We start from the raw sequence: 13,952 nt of genomic DNA, 5'->3' as shown, positions 1-13,952 counted from the left end.
ACTTTCTGTTCTGTGCATTCAACTAACAGAGTTGAACCTTACTTTTGATTGAGCCGTTCTGAAACACCCTTTCTGTAGAAACTGCAATTGGACATTCTGAGCGCTAGGAGGCCTATATTGGGAAAAAGAATATCTACAAATAAAAACTACAGAGAAGAATTGTGTGAAACTTCTTTCTGTTCTGTTTGTTCAACTAAAAGAGTTGAACCTTAGTTTTGATTGAGCCGTTATGAGAAACTCTTTCTGTAGAAAATGCAAGTGGAGATTCGGAGCGCTAAGAGGGTAATAGTGGAAAAAGGAATGTCTCCAAATATAAACTACACAGAATCATTCTGTGAAACTTCTTTCTGATCTGTGCATTCAGCTAACAGAGTTAAACCATACTTTTGATTGAGCAGATCTGAACACTCTTTCTGTAGAAAATGCAACTGGACATTTGGAGTGCTAAGAGAGTAGTAGTGGAAAAAGGAATATATTCAAATATAAACTACACAGAAGCATTCTGTGAAACTTCTTTCTGATCTGAGCATTCAGCTAACAGAGTTAAACCATACTTTTGATTGAGCAGTTTTGAAACACTCTGTCTGTAGAAAATGCAACTGGACATTCGTAGCGCTAAGTGGGTAATAGTGGAAAAAAGAATATGTTCAAATATAAACTACACAGAAGCATTGTATGAAACTACTTTCTGTTCTGTGCATTCAACTAACAGAGTTGAACCTTACTTTTGATTGAGCCGTTCTGAAACACTCTTTCTGTAGAAACTGCAATTGGACATTTTGAGTGCTAAGAGGCCTATAATGGGAAAAAGAATGTCTACAAATAAAAACTACACAGAAGAATTGTGTGAAACTTCTTTCTGTTCTGTTTGTTCAACTAAAAGTGTTGAACCTTAGTTTTGATTGAGCCGTTCTGAAACACTCTTTCTGTAGAAAATGCAAGTGGAGATTCGGAGCGCTAAGAGGGTAATAGTGGAAAAAGAATGTCTCCAAATATAAACTACACAGAATCATTCTGTGAAAATTCTTTCTGATCTGTGCATTCAGCTAACAGAGTTAAACCATACTTTTGATTGAGCGGATCTGAAGACTCTTTCTGTAGAAAATGCAACTGGACATTTGGAGCGCTAAGAGAGTAGTAGTGGAAAAAGGAATATATTCAAATATAAACTACACAGAAGCATTCTGTGAAACTTCTTTCTGATCTGAGCATTCAGCTAACAGAGTTAAACCATACTTTTGATTGAGCAGTTTTGAAACACTCTGTCTGTAGAAAATGCAACTGGACATTCCTAGCGCTAAGTGGGTAATAGTGGAAAAAAGAATATGTTCAAATATAAACTACACAGAAGCATTGTATGAAACTTCTTTCTGTTCTGTGCATTCAACTAACAGAGTTGAACCTTACTTTTGATTGAGCCTTTCTGAAACACTCTTTCTGTAGAAACTGCAATTGGACATTCTGAGCGCTAAGAGGCCTCTATTGGGAAAAATAATATCTTCAAATAAAAACTACACAGAAGCATTGTGTGAAACTTATTCCTGATATGTTCATTAAGCTAACAGAGTTAAACCATACTTTTGATTGCGCATTTCTGAACACTCTTTCTGTAGAAAATGCAAGTGGACATTCGGAGCGCTAAGAGGGTAATAGTGGAAAAAGGAATATATTCAAATATAAACTACACAGTAGCATTCTGTGAAAATTCTTTCTGTTCTGTGCATTCAACTAACAGAGTTGAACTTTACTTTTGATTGAGCCGTTCTGAAACACTCTTTCTGTAGAAACTGCAATTGGACATGCTAAGCGCTAGGAGGACTATATTGGGACAAAGAATATCTTCAAATAAAAACTACACAGATGCATTCTGTGAAACTTATTTCTGATCTGTAAATTCAGTTAACAGAGATAAAACATATTTTTGATTGAGCAGTTATGAAACACTCTTTTTGTAGAAAATGCAAGTGGAGATTCGGAGCGCTAAGAGGGTAATAGTGGAATAAGGAATGTCTTCAAATATAAACTACACAGAATCATTCGGTGAAACTTCTTTCTGATCTGTGCATTCAGCTAACAGAGTTAAACCATACTTTTGATTGAGCAGATCTGAACACTCTTTCTGTAGAAAATGCAACTGGACATTTGGAGCGCTAAGAGCGTAGTAGTGTAAAAAGGAATATATTCAAATATAAACTACACAGAAGCATTCTGTGAAACTTCTTTCTGATCTGAGCATTCAGCTAACAGAGTTAAACCACACTTTTGATTGAGCAGTTTTGAAACACTCTGTCTGTAGAAAATACAACTGGACATTCGTAGCGCTAAGTGGGTAATAGTGGAAAAAAGAATATGTTCAAATATAAACCACACAGAAGCATTGTATGAAACTACTTTCTGTTCTGTGCATTCAACTAACAGAGTTGAACCTTACTTTTGATTGAGCCGTTCTGAAACACTCTTTCTGTAGAAACTGCAATTGGACATTCTGAGCGCTAGGAGGCCTATATTGGGAAAAAGAATATCTACAAATAAAAACTACAGAGAAGAATTGTGTGAAACTTCTTTCTGTTCTGTTTGTTCAACTAAAAGAGTTGAACCTTAGTTTTGATTGAGCCGTTATGAGAAACTCTTTCTGTAGAAAATGCAAGTGGAGATTCGGAGCGCTAAGAGGGTAATAGTGGAAAAAGGAATGTCTCCAAATATAAACTACACAGAATCATTCTGTGAAACTTCTTTCTGATCTGTGCATTCAGCTAACAGAGTTAAACCATACTTTTGATTGAGCAGATCTGAACACTCTTTCTGTAGAAAATGCTACTGGACATTTGGAGCGCTAAGAGAGTAGTAGTGGAAAAAGGAATATATTCAAATATAAACTACACAGAAGCATTCTGTGAAACTTCTTTCTGATCTGAGCATTCAGCTAACAGAGTTAAACCATACTTTTGATTGAGCAGTTTTGAAACACTCTGTCTGTAGAAAATGCAACTGGTCATTCGTAGCGCTAAGTGGGTAATAGTGGAAAAAAGAATATGTTCAAATATAAACTACACAGAAGCATTGTATGAAACTACTTTCTGTTCTGTGCATTCAACTAACAGAGTTGAACCTTACTTTTGATTGAGCCGTTCTGAAACACTCTTTCTGTAGAAACTGCAATTGGACATTTTGAGCGCTAAGAGGCCTATATTGGGAAAAAGAATGTCTACAAATAAAAACTACACAGAAGAATTGTGTGAAACTTCTTTCTGTTCTGTTTGTTCAACTAAAAGTGTTGAACCTTAGTTTTGATTGAGCCGTTCTGAAACACTCTTTCTGTAGAAAATGCAAGTGGATATTCGGAGCGCTAAGAGGGTAATAGTGGAAAAAGAATGTCTCCCAATATAAACTACACAGAATCATTCTGTGAAAATTCTTTCTGATCTGTGCATTCAGCTAACAGAGTTAAACCATACTTTTGATTGAGCGGATCTGAAGACTCTTTCTGTAGAAAATGCAACTGGACATTTGGAGCGCTAAGAGAGTAGTAGTGGAAAAAGGAATATATTCAAATATAAACTACACAGAAGCATTCTGTGAAACTTCTTTCTGATCTGAGCATTCAGCTAACAGAGTTAAACCATACTTTTGATTGAGCAGTTTTGAAACACTCTGTCTGTAGAAAATGCAGCTGGACATTCGTAGCGCTAAGTGGGTAATAGTGGAAAAAATAATATGTTCAAATATAAACTACACAGAAGCATTGTATGAAACTTCTTTCTGTTCTGTGCATTCAACTAACAGAGTTGAACCTTACTTTTGATTGAGCCTTTCTGAAACACTCTTTCTGTAGAAACTGCAATTGGACATTCTGAGCGCTAAGAGGCCTCTATTGGGAAAAATAATATCTTCAAATAAAAACTACACAGAAGCATTGTGTGAAACTTATTCCTGATATGTTCATTAAGCTAACAGAGTTAAACCATACTTTTGATTGCGCATTTCTGAACACTCTTTCTGTAGAAAATGCAAGTGGACATTCGGAGCGCTAAGAGGGTAATAGTGGAAAAAGGAATATATTCAAATATAAACTACACAGTAGCATTCTGTGAAAATTCTTTCTGTTCTGTGCATTCAACTAACAGAGTTGAACTTTACTTTTGATTGAGCCGTTCTGAAACACTCTTTCTGTAGAAACTGCAATTGGACATGCTAAGCGCTAGGAGGCCTATATTGGGACAAAGAATATCTTCAAATAAAAACTACACAGATGCATTCTGTGAAACTTATTTCTGATCTGTAAATTCAGTTAACAGAGATAAAATATATTTTTGATTGAGCAGTTATGAAACACTCTTTTTGTAGAAAATGCAAGTGGAGATTCGGAGCGCTAAGAGGGTAATAGTGGAAAAAGGAATGTCTTCAAATATAAACTACACAGAATCATTCGGTGAAACTTCTTTCTGATCTGTGCATTCAGCTAACAGAGTTAAACCATACTTTTGATTGAGCAGATCTGAACACACTTTCTGTAGAAAATGCAACTGGACATTTGGAGCGCTAAGAGCGTAGTAGTGTAAAAAGGAATATATTCAAATATAAACTACACAGAAGCATTCTGTGAAACTTCTTTCTGATCTGAGCATTCAGCTAACAGAGTTAAACCATACTTTTGATTGAGCAGTTTTGAAACACTCTGTCTGTAGAAAATACAACTGGACATTCGTAGCGCTAAGTGGGTAATAGTGGAAAAAAGAATATGTTCAAATATAAACCACACAGAAGCATTGTATGAAACTACTTTCTGTTCTGTGCATTCAACTAACAGAGTTGAACCTTACTTTTGATTGAGCCGTTCTGAAACACTCTTTCTGTAGAAACTGCAATTGGACATTCTGAGCGCTAGGAGGCCTATTTTGGGAAAAAGAATATCTACAAATAAAAACTACAGAGAAGAATTGTGTGAAACTTCTTTCTGTTCTGTTTGTTCAACTAAAAGAGTTGAACCTTAGTTTTGATTGAGCCGTTATGAGAAAATCTTTCTGTAGAAAATGCAAGTGGAGATTCGGAGCGCTAAGAAGGTAATAGTGGAAAAAGGAATGTCTCCAAATATAAACTACACAGAATCATTCTGTGAAACTTCTTTCTGATCTGTGCATTCAGCTAACAGAGTTAAACCATACTTTTGATTGAGCAGATCTGAACACTCTTTCTGTAGAAAATGCAACTGGACATTTGGAGCGCTAAGAGAGTAGCAGTGGAAAAAGGAATATATTCAAATATAAACTACACAGAAGCATTCTGTGAAACTTCTTTCTGATCTGAGCATTCAGCTAACAGAGTTAAACCATACTTTTGATTGAGCAGTTTTGAAACACTCTGTCTGTAGAAAATGCAACTGGACATTCGTAGCGCTAAGTGGGTAATAGTGGAAAAAAGAATATGTTCAAATATAAACTACACAGAAGCATTGTATGAAACTACTTTCTGTTCTGTGCATTCAACTAATAGAGTTGAACCTTACTTTTGATTGAGCCGTTCTGAAACACTCTTTCTGTAGAAACTGCAATTGGACATTTTGAGTGCTAAGAGGCCTATATTGGGAAAAAGAATGTCTACAAATAAAAACTACACAGAAGAATTGTGTGAAACTTCTTTCTGTTCTGTTTGTTCAACTAAAAGTGTTGAACCTTAGTTTTGATTGAGCCGTTCTGAAACACTCTTTCTGTAGAAAATGCAAGTGGAGATTCGGAGCGCTAAGAGGGTAATAGTGGAAAAAGAATGTCTCCAAATATAAACTACACAGAATCATTCTGTGAAAATTCTTTCTGATCTGTGCATTCAGCTAACAGAGTTAAACCATACTTTTGATTGAGCGGATCTGAAGACTCTTTCTGTAGAAAATGCAACTGGACATTTGGAGCGCTAAGAGAGTAGTAGTGGAAAAAGGAATATATTCAAATATAAACTACACAGAAGCATTCTGTGAAACTTCTTTCTGATCTGAGCATTCAGCTAACAGAGTTAAACCATACTTTTGATTGAGCAGTTTTGAAACACTCTGTCTGTAGAAAATGCAACTGGACATTCGTAGCGCTAAGTGGGTAATAGTGGAAAAAAGAATATGTTCATATATAAACTACACAGAAGCATTGTATGAAACTTCTTTCTGTTCTGTGCATTCAACTAACAGAGTTGAACCTTACTTTTGATTGAGCCTTTCTGAAACACTCTTTCTGTAGAAACTGCAATTGGACATTCTGAGCGCTAAGAGGCCTCTATTGGGAAAAATAATATCTTCAAATAAAAACTACACAGAAGCATTGTGTGAAACTTATTCCTGATATGTTCATTAAGCTAACAGAGTTAAACCATACTTTTGATTGCGCATTTCTGAACACTCTTTCTGTAGAAAATGCAAGTGGACATTCGGAGCGCTAAGAGGGTAATAGTGGAAAAAGGAATATATTCAAATATAAACTACACAGTTGCATTCTGTGAAAATTCTTTCTGTTCTGTGCATTCAACTAACAGAGTTGAACTTTACTTTTGATTGAGCCGTTCTGAAACACTCTTTCTGTAGAAACTGCAATTGGACATCCTAAGCGCTAGGAGGCCTATATTGGGACAAAGAATATCTTCAAATAAAAACTACACAGATGCATTCTGTGAAACTTATTTCTGATCTCTAAATTCAGTTAACAGAGATAAAACATATTTTTGATTGAGCAGTTATGAAACACTCTTTTTGTAGAAAATGCAAGTGGAGATTCGGAGCGCTAAGAGGGTAATAGTGGAAAAAGGAATGTCTTCAAATATAAACTACACAGAATCATTCGGTGAAACTTCTTTCTGATCTGTGCATTCAGCTAACAGAGTTAAACCATACTTTTGATTGAGCAGATCTGAACACTCTTTCTGTAGAAAATGCAACTGGACATTTGGAGCGCTAAGAGCGTAGTAGTGTAAAAAGGAATATATTCAAATATAAACTACACAGAAGCATTCTGTGAAACTTCTTTCTGATCTGAGCATTCAGCTAACAGAGTTAAACCATACTTTTGATTGAGCAGTTTTGAAACACTCTGTCTGTAGAAAATACAACTGGACATTCGTAGCGCTAAGTGGGTAATAGTGGAAAAAAGAATATGTTCAAATATAAATCACACAGAAGCATTGTATGAAACTACTTTCTGTTCTGTGCATTCAACTAACAGACTTGAACCTTTCTTTTGATTGAGCCGTTCTGAAACACTCTTTCTGTAGAAAATGCAATTGGACATTCTGAGCGCTAGGAGGCCTATATTGGGAAAAAGAATATCTACAAATAAAAATTACAGAGAAGAATTGTGTGAAACTTCTTTCTGTTCTGTTTGTTCAACTAAAAGAGTTGAACCTTAGTTTTGATTGAGCCGTTATGAGAAACTCTTTCTGTAGAAAATGCAAGTGGAGATTCGGAGCGCTAAGAGGGTAATAGTGGAAAAAGGAATGTCTCCAAATATAAACTACACAGAATCATTCTGTGAAACTTCTTTCTGATCTGTGCATTCAGCTAACAGAGTTAAACCATACTTTTGATTGAGCAGATCTGAACACTCTTTCTGTAGAAAATGCAACTGGACATTTGGAGCGCTAAGAGAGTAGTAGTGGAAAAAGGAATATATTCAAATATAAACTACACAGAAGCATTCTGTGAAACTTCTTTCTGATCTGAGCATTCAGCTAACAGAGTTAAACCATACTTTTGATTGAGCAGTTTTGAAACACTCTGTCTGTAGAAAATGCAACTGGACATTCGTAGCGCTAAGTGGGTAATAGTGGAAAAAAGAATATGTTCAAATATAAACTACACAGAAGCATTGTATGAAACTTCTTTCTGTTCTGTGCATTCAACTAACAGAGTTGAACCTTACTTTTGATTGAGCCGTTCTGAAACACTCTTTCTGTAGAAACTGCAATTGGACATTTTGAGTGCTAAGAGGCCTATATTGGGAAAAAGAATGTCTACAAATAAAAACTACACAGAAGAATTGTGTGAAACTTCTTTCTGTTCTGTTTGTTCAACTAAAAGTGTTGAACCTTAGTTTTGATTGAGCCGTTCTGAAACACTCTTTCTGTAGAAAATGCAAGTGGAGATTCGGAGCGCTAAGAGGGTAATAGTGGAAAAAGAATGTCTCCAAATATAAACTACACAGAATCATTCTGTGAAAATTCTTTCTGATCTGTGCATTCAGCTAACAGAGTTAAACCATACTTTTGATTGAGCGGATCTGAAGACTCTTTCTGTAGAAAATGCAACTGGACATTTGGAGCGCTAAGAGAGTAGTAGTGGAAAAAGGAATATATTCAAATATAAACTACACAGAAGCATTCTGTGAAACTTCTTTCTGATCTGAGCATTCAGCTAACAGAGTTAAACCATAATTTTGATTGAGCAGTTTTGAAACACTCTGTCTGTAGAAAATGCAACTGGACATTCGTAGCGCTAAGTGGGTAATAGTGGAAAAAAGAATATGTTCAAATATAAACTACACAGAAACATTGTATGAAACTTCTTTCTGTTCTGTGCATTCAACTAACAGAGTTGAACCTTACTTTGATTGAGCCTTTCTGAAACACTCTTTCTGTAGAAACTGCAATTGGACATTCTGAGCGCTAAGAGGCCTCTATTGGGAAAAATAATATCTTCAAATAAAAACTACACAGAAGCATTGTGTGAAACTTATTTCTGATATGTTCATTAAGCTAACAGAGTTAAACCATACTTTTGATTGCGCATTTCTGAACACTCTTTCTGTAGAAAATGCAAGTGGACATTCGGAGCGCTAAGAGGGTAATAGTGGAAAAAGGAATATATTCAAATATAAACTACACAGTAGCATTCTGTGAAAATTCTTTCTGTTCTGTGCATTCAACTAACAGAGTTGAACTTTACTTTTGATTGAGCCGTTCTGAAACACTCTTTCTGTAGAAACTGCAATTGGACATGCTAAGCGCTAGGAGGCCTACATTGGGACAAAGAATATCTTCAAATAAAAACTACACAGATGCATTCTGTGAAACTTATTTCTGATCTGTAAATTCAGTTAACAGAGATAAAACATATTTTTGATTGAGCAGTTATGAAACACTCTTTTTGTAGAAACTGCAATTGGACATGCTAAGCGCTAGGAGGCCTATATTGGGACAAAGAATATCTTCAAATAAAAACTACACAGATGCATTCTGTGAAACTTATTTCTGATCTGTAAATTCAGTTAACAGAGATAAAATATATTTTTGATTGAGCAGTTATGAAACACTCTTTTTGTAGAAAATGCAAGTGGAGATTCTGAGCGCTAAGAGGGTAATAGTGGAAAAAGGAATGTCTTCAAATATAAACTACACAGAATCATTCGGTGAAACTTCTTTCTGATCTGTGCATTCAGCTAACAGAGTTAAACCATACTTTTGATTGAGCAGATCTGAACACTCTTTCTGTAGAAAATGCAACTGGACATTTGGAGCGCTAAGAGCGTAGTAGTGTAAAAAGGAATATATTCAAATATAAACTACACAGAAGCATTCTGTGAAACTTCTTTCTGATCTGAGCATTCAGCTAACAGAGTTAAACCATACTTTTGATTGAGCAGTTTTGAAACACTCTGTCTGTAGAAAATACAACTGGACATTCGTAGCGCTAAGTGGGTAATAGTGGAAAAAAGAATATGTTCAAATATAAACCACACAGAAGCATTGTATGAAACTACTTTCTGTTCTGTGCATTCAACTAACAGAGTTGAACCTTACTTTTGATTGAGCCGTTCTGAAACACTCTTTCTGTAGAAACTGCAATTGGACATTCTGAGCGCTAGGAGGCCTATATTGGGAAAAAGAATATCTACAAATAAAAACTACAGAGAAGAATTGTGTGAAACTTCTTTCTGTTCTGTTTGTTCAACTAAAAGAGTTGAACCTTAGTTTTGATTGAGCCGTTTTGAGAAAATCTTTCTGTAGAAAATGCAAGTGGAGATTCGGAGCGCTAAGAGGGTAATAGTGGAAAAAGGAATGTCTCCAAATATAAACTACACAGAATCATTCTGTGAAACTTCTTTCTGATCTGTGCATTCAGCTAACAGAGTTAAACCATACTTTTGATTGAGCAGATCTGAACACTCTTTCTGTAGAAAATGCAACTGGACATTTGGAGCGCTAAGAGAGTAGCAGTGGAAAAAGGAATATATTCAAATATAAACTACACAGAAGCATTCTGTGAAACTTCTTTCTGATCTGAGCATTCAGCTAACAGAGTTAAACCATACTTTTGATTGAGCAGTTTTGAAACACTCTGTCTGTAGAAAATGCAACTGGACATTCGTAGCGCTAAGTGGGTAATAGTGGAAAAAAGAATATGTTCAAATATAAACTACACAGAAGCATTGTATGAAACTACTTTCTGTTCTGTGCATTCAACTAACAGAGTTGAACCTTACTTTTGATTGAGCCGTTCTGAAACACTCTTTCTGTAGAAACTGCAATTGGACATTTTGAGTGCTAAGAGGCCTATATTGGGAAAAAGAATGTCTACAAATAAAAACTACACAGAAGAATTGTGTGAAACTTCTTTCTGTTCTGTTTGTTCAACTAAAAGTGTTGAACCTTAGTTTTGATTGAGCCGTTCTGAAACACTCTTTCTGTAGAAAATGCAAGTGGAGATTCGGAGCGCTAAGAGGGTAATAGTGGAAAAAGAATGTCTCCAAATATAAACTACACAGAATCATTCTGTGAAAATTCTTTCTGATCTGTGCATTCAGCTAACAGAGTTAAACCATACTTTTGATTGAGCGGATCTGAAGACTCTTTCTGTAGAAAATGCAACTGGACATTTGGAGCGCTAAGAGAGTAGTAGTGGAAAAAGGAATATATTCAAATATAAACTACACAGAAGCATTCTGTGAAACTTCTTTCTGATCTGAGCATTCAGCTAACAGATTTAAACCATACGTTTGATTGAGCAGTTTTGAAACACTCTGTCTGTAGAAAATGCAACTGGACATTCGTAGCGCTAAGTGGGTAATAGTGGAAAAAAGAATATGTTCATATATAAACTACACAGAAGCATTGTATGAAACTTCTTTCTGTTCTGTGCATTCAACTAACAGAGTTGAACCTTACTTTTGATTGAGCCTTTCTGAAACACTCTTTCTGTAGAAACTGCAATTGGACATTCTGAGCGCTAAGAGGCCTCTATTGGGAAAAATAATATCTTCAAATAAAAACTACACAGAAGCATTGTGTGAAACTTATTCCTGATATGTTCATTAAGCTAACAGAGTTAAACCATACTTTTGATTGCGCATTTCTGAACACTCTTTCTGTAGAAAATGCAAGTGGACATTCGGAGCGCTAAGAGGGTAATAGTGGAAAAAGGAATATATTCAAATATAAACTACACAGTAGCATTCTGTGAAAATTCTTTCTGTTCTGTGCATTCAACTAACAGAGTTGAACTTTACTTTTGATTGAGCCGTTCTGAAACACTCTTTCTGTAGAAACTGCAATTGGACATCCTAAGCGCTAGGAGGCCTATATTGGGACAAAGAATATCTTCAAATAAAAACTACACAGATGCATTCTGTGAAACTTATTTCTGATCTCTAAATTCAGTTAACAGAGATAAAACATATTTTTGATTGAGCAGTTATGAAACACTCTTTTTGTAGAAAATGCAAGTGGAGATTCGGAGCGCTAAGAGGGTAATAGTGGAAAAAGGAATGTCTTCAAATATAAACTACACAGAATCATTCGGTGAAACTTCTTTCTGATCTGTGCATTCAGCTAACAGAGTTAAACCATACTTTTGATTGAGCAGATCTGAACACTCTTTCTGTAGAAAATGCAACTGGACATTTGGAGCGCTAAGAGCGTAGTAGTGTAAAAAGGAATATATTCAAATATAAACTACACAGAAGCATTCTGTGAAACTTCTTTCTGATCTGAGCATTCAGCTAACAGAGTTAAACCATACTTTTGATTGAGCAGTTTTGAAACACTCTGTCTGTAGAAAATACAACTGGACATTCGTAGCGCTAAGTGGGTAATAGTGGAAAAAAGAATATGTTCAAATATAAATCACACAGAAGCATTGTATGAAACTACTTTCTGTTCTGTGCATTCAACTAACAGAGTTGAACCTTTCTTTTGATTGAGCCGTTCTGAAACACTCTTTCTGTAGAAACTGCAATTGGACATTCTGAGCGCTAGGAGGCCTATATTGGGAAAAAGAATATCTACAAATAAAAATTACAGAGAAGAATTGTGTGAAACTTCTTTCTGTTCTGTTTGTTCAACTAAAAGAGTTGAACCTTAGTTTTGATTGAGCCGTTATGAGAAACTCTTTCTGTAGAAAATGCAAGTGGAGATTCGGAGCGCTAAGAGGGTAATAGTGGAAAAATGAATGTCTCCAAATATAAACTACACAGAATCATTCTGTGAAACTTCTTTCTGATCTGTGCATTCAGCTAACAGAGTTAAACCATACTTTTGATTGAGCAGATCTGAACACTCTTTCTGTAGAAAATGCAACTGGACATTTGGAGCGCTAAGAGAGTAGTAGTGGAAAAAGGAATATATTCAAATATAAACTACACAGAAGCATTCTGTGAAACTTCTTTCTGATCTGAGCATTCAGCTAACAGAGTTAAACCATACTTTTGATTGAGCAGTTTTGAAACACTCTGTCTGTAGAAAATGCAACTGGACATTCGTAGCGCTAAGTGGGTAATAGTGGAAAAAAGAATATGTTCAAATATAAACTACACAGAAGCATTGTATGAAACTTCTTTCTGTTCTGTGCATTCAACTAACAGAGTTGAACCTTACTTTTGATTGAGCCGTTCTGAAACACTCTTTCTGTAGAAACTGCAATTGGACATTTTGAGTGCTAAGAGGCCTATATTGGGAAAAAGAATGTCTACAAATAAAAACTACACAGAAGAATTGTGTGAAACTTCTTTCTGTTCTGTTTGTTCAACTAAAAGTGTTGAACCTTAGTTTTGATTGAGCCGTTCTGAAACACTCTTTCTGTAGAAAATGCAAGTGGAGATTCGGAGCGCTAAGAGGGTAATAGTGGAAAAAGAATGTCTCCAAATATAAACTACACAGAATCATTCTGTGAAAATTCTTTCTGATCTGTGCATTCAGCTAACAGAGTTAAACCATACTTTTGATTGAGCGGATCTGAAGACTCTTTCTGTAGAAAATGCAACTGGACATTTGGAGCGCTAAGAGAGTAGTAGTGGAAAAAGGAATATATTCAAATATAAACTACACAGAAGCATTCTGTGAAACTTCTTTCTGATCTGAGCATTCAGCTAACAGAGTTAAACCATAATTTTGATTGAGCAGTTTTGAAACACTCTGTCTGTAGAAAATGCAACTGGACATTCGTAGCGCTAAGTGGGTAATAGTGGAATAAAGAATATGTTCAAATATAAACTACACAGAAGCATTGTATGAAACTTCTTTCTGTTCTGTGCATTCAACTAACAGAGTTGAACCTTACTTTTGATTGAGCCTTTCTGAAACACTCTTTCTGTAGAAACTGCAATTGGACATTCTGAGCGCTAAGAGGCCTATATTGGGAAAAATAATATCTTCAAATAAAAACTACACAGAAGCATTGTGTGAAACTTATTTTTGATATGTTCATTAAGCTAACAGTGTTAAACCATACTTTTGATTGCGCATTTCTGAACACTCTTTCTGTAGAAAATGCAAGTGGACATTCGGAGCGCTAAGAGGGTAATAGTGGAAAAAGGAATATATTCAAATATAAACTACACAGTAGCATTCTGTGAAAATTCTTTCTGTTCTGTGCATTCAACTAACAGAGTTGAACTTTACTTTTGATTGAGCCGTTCTGAAACACTCTTTCTGTAGAAAATGCAATTGGACATGCTAAGCGCTAGGAGGCCTACATTGGGACAAAGAAT

The sequence above is a fragment of the Symphalangus syndactylus genome, chromosome 23, assembly GCF_028878055.3.
Source record: "Symphalangus syndactylus isolate Jambi chromosome 23, NHGRI_mSymSyn1-v2.1_pri, whole genome shotgun sequence".
Lineage (NCBI taxonomy): Eukaryota > Metazoa > Chordata > Mammalia > Primates > Hylobatidae > Symphalangus > Symphalangus syndactylus.
The sequence above is the reverse complement of the archived record's forward strand: the minus strand, read 5'-3'. Positions refer to the sequence as shown.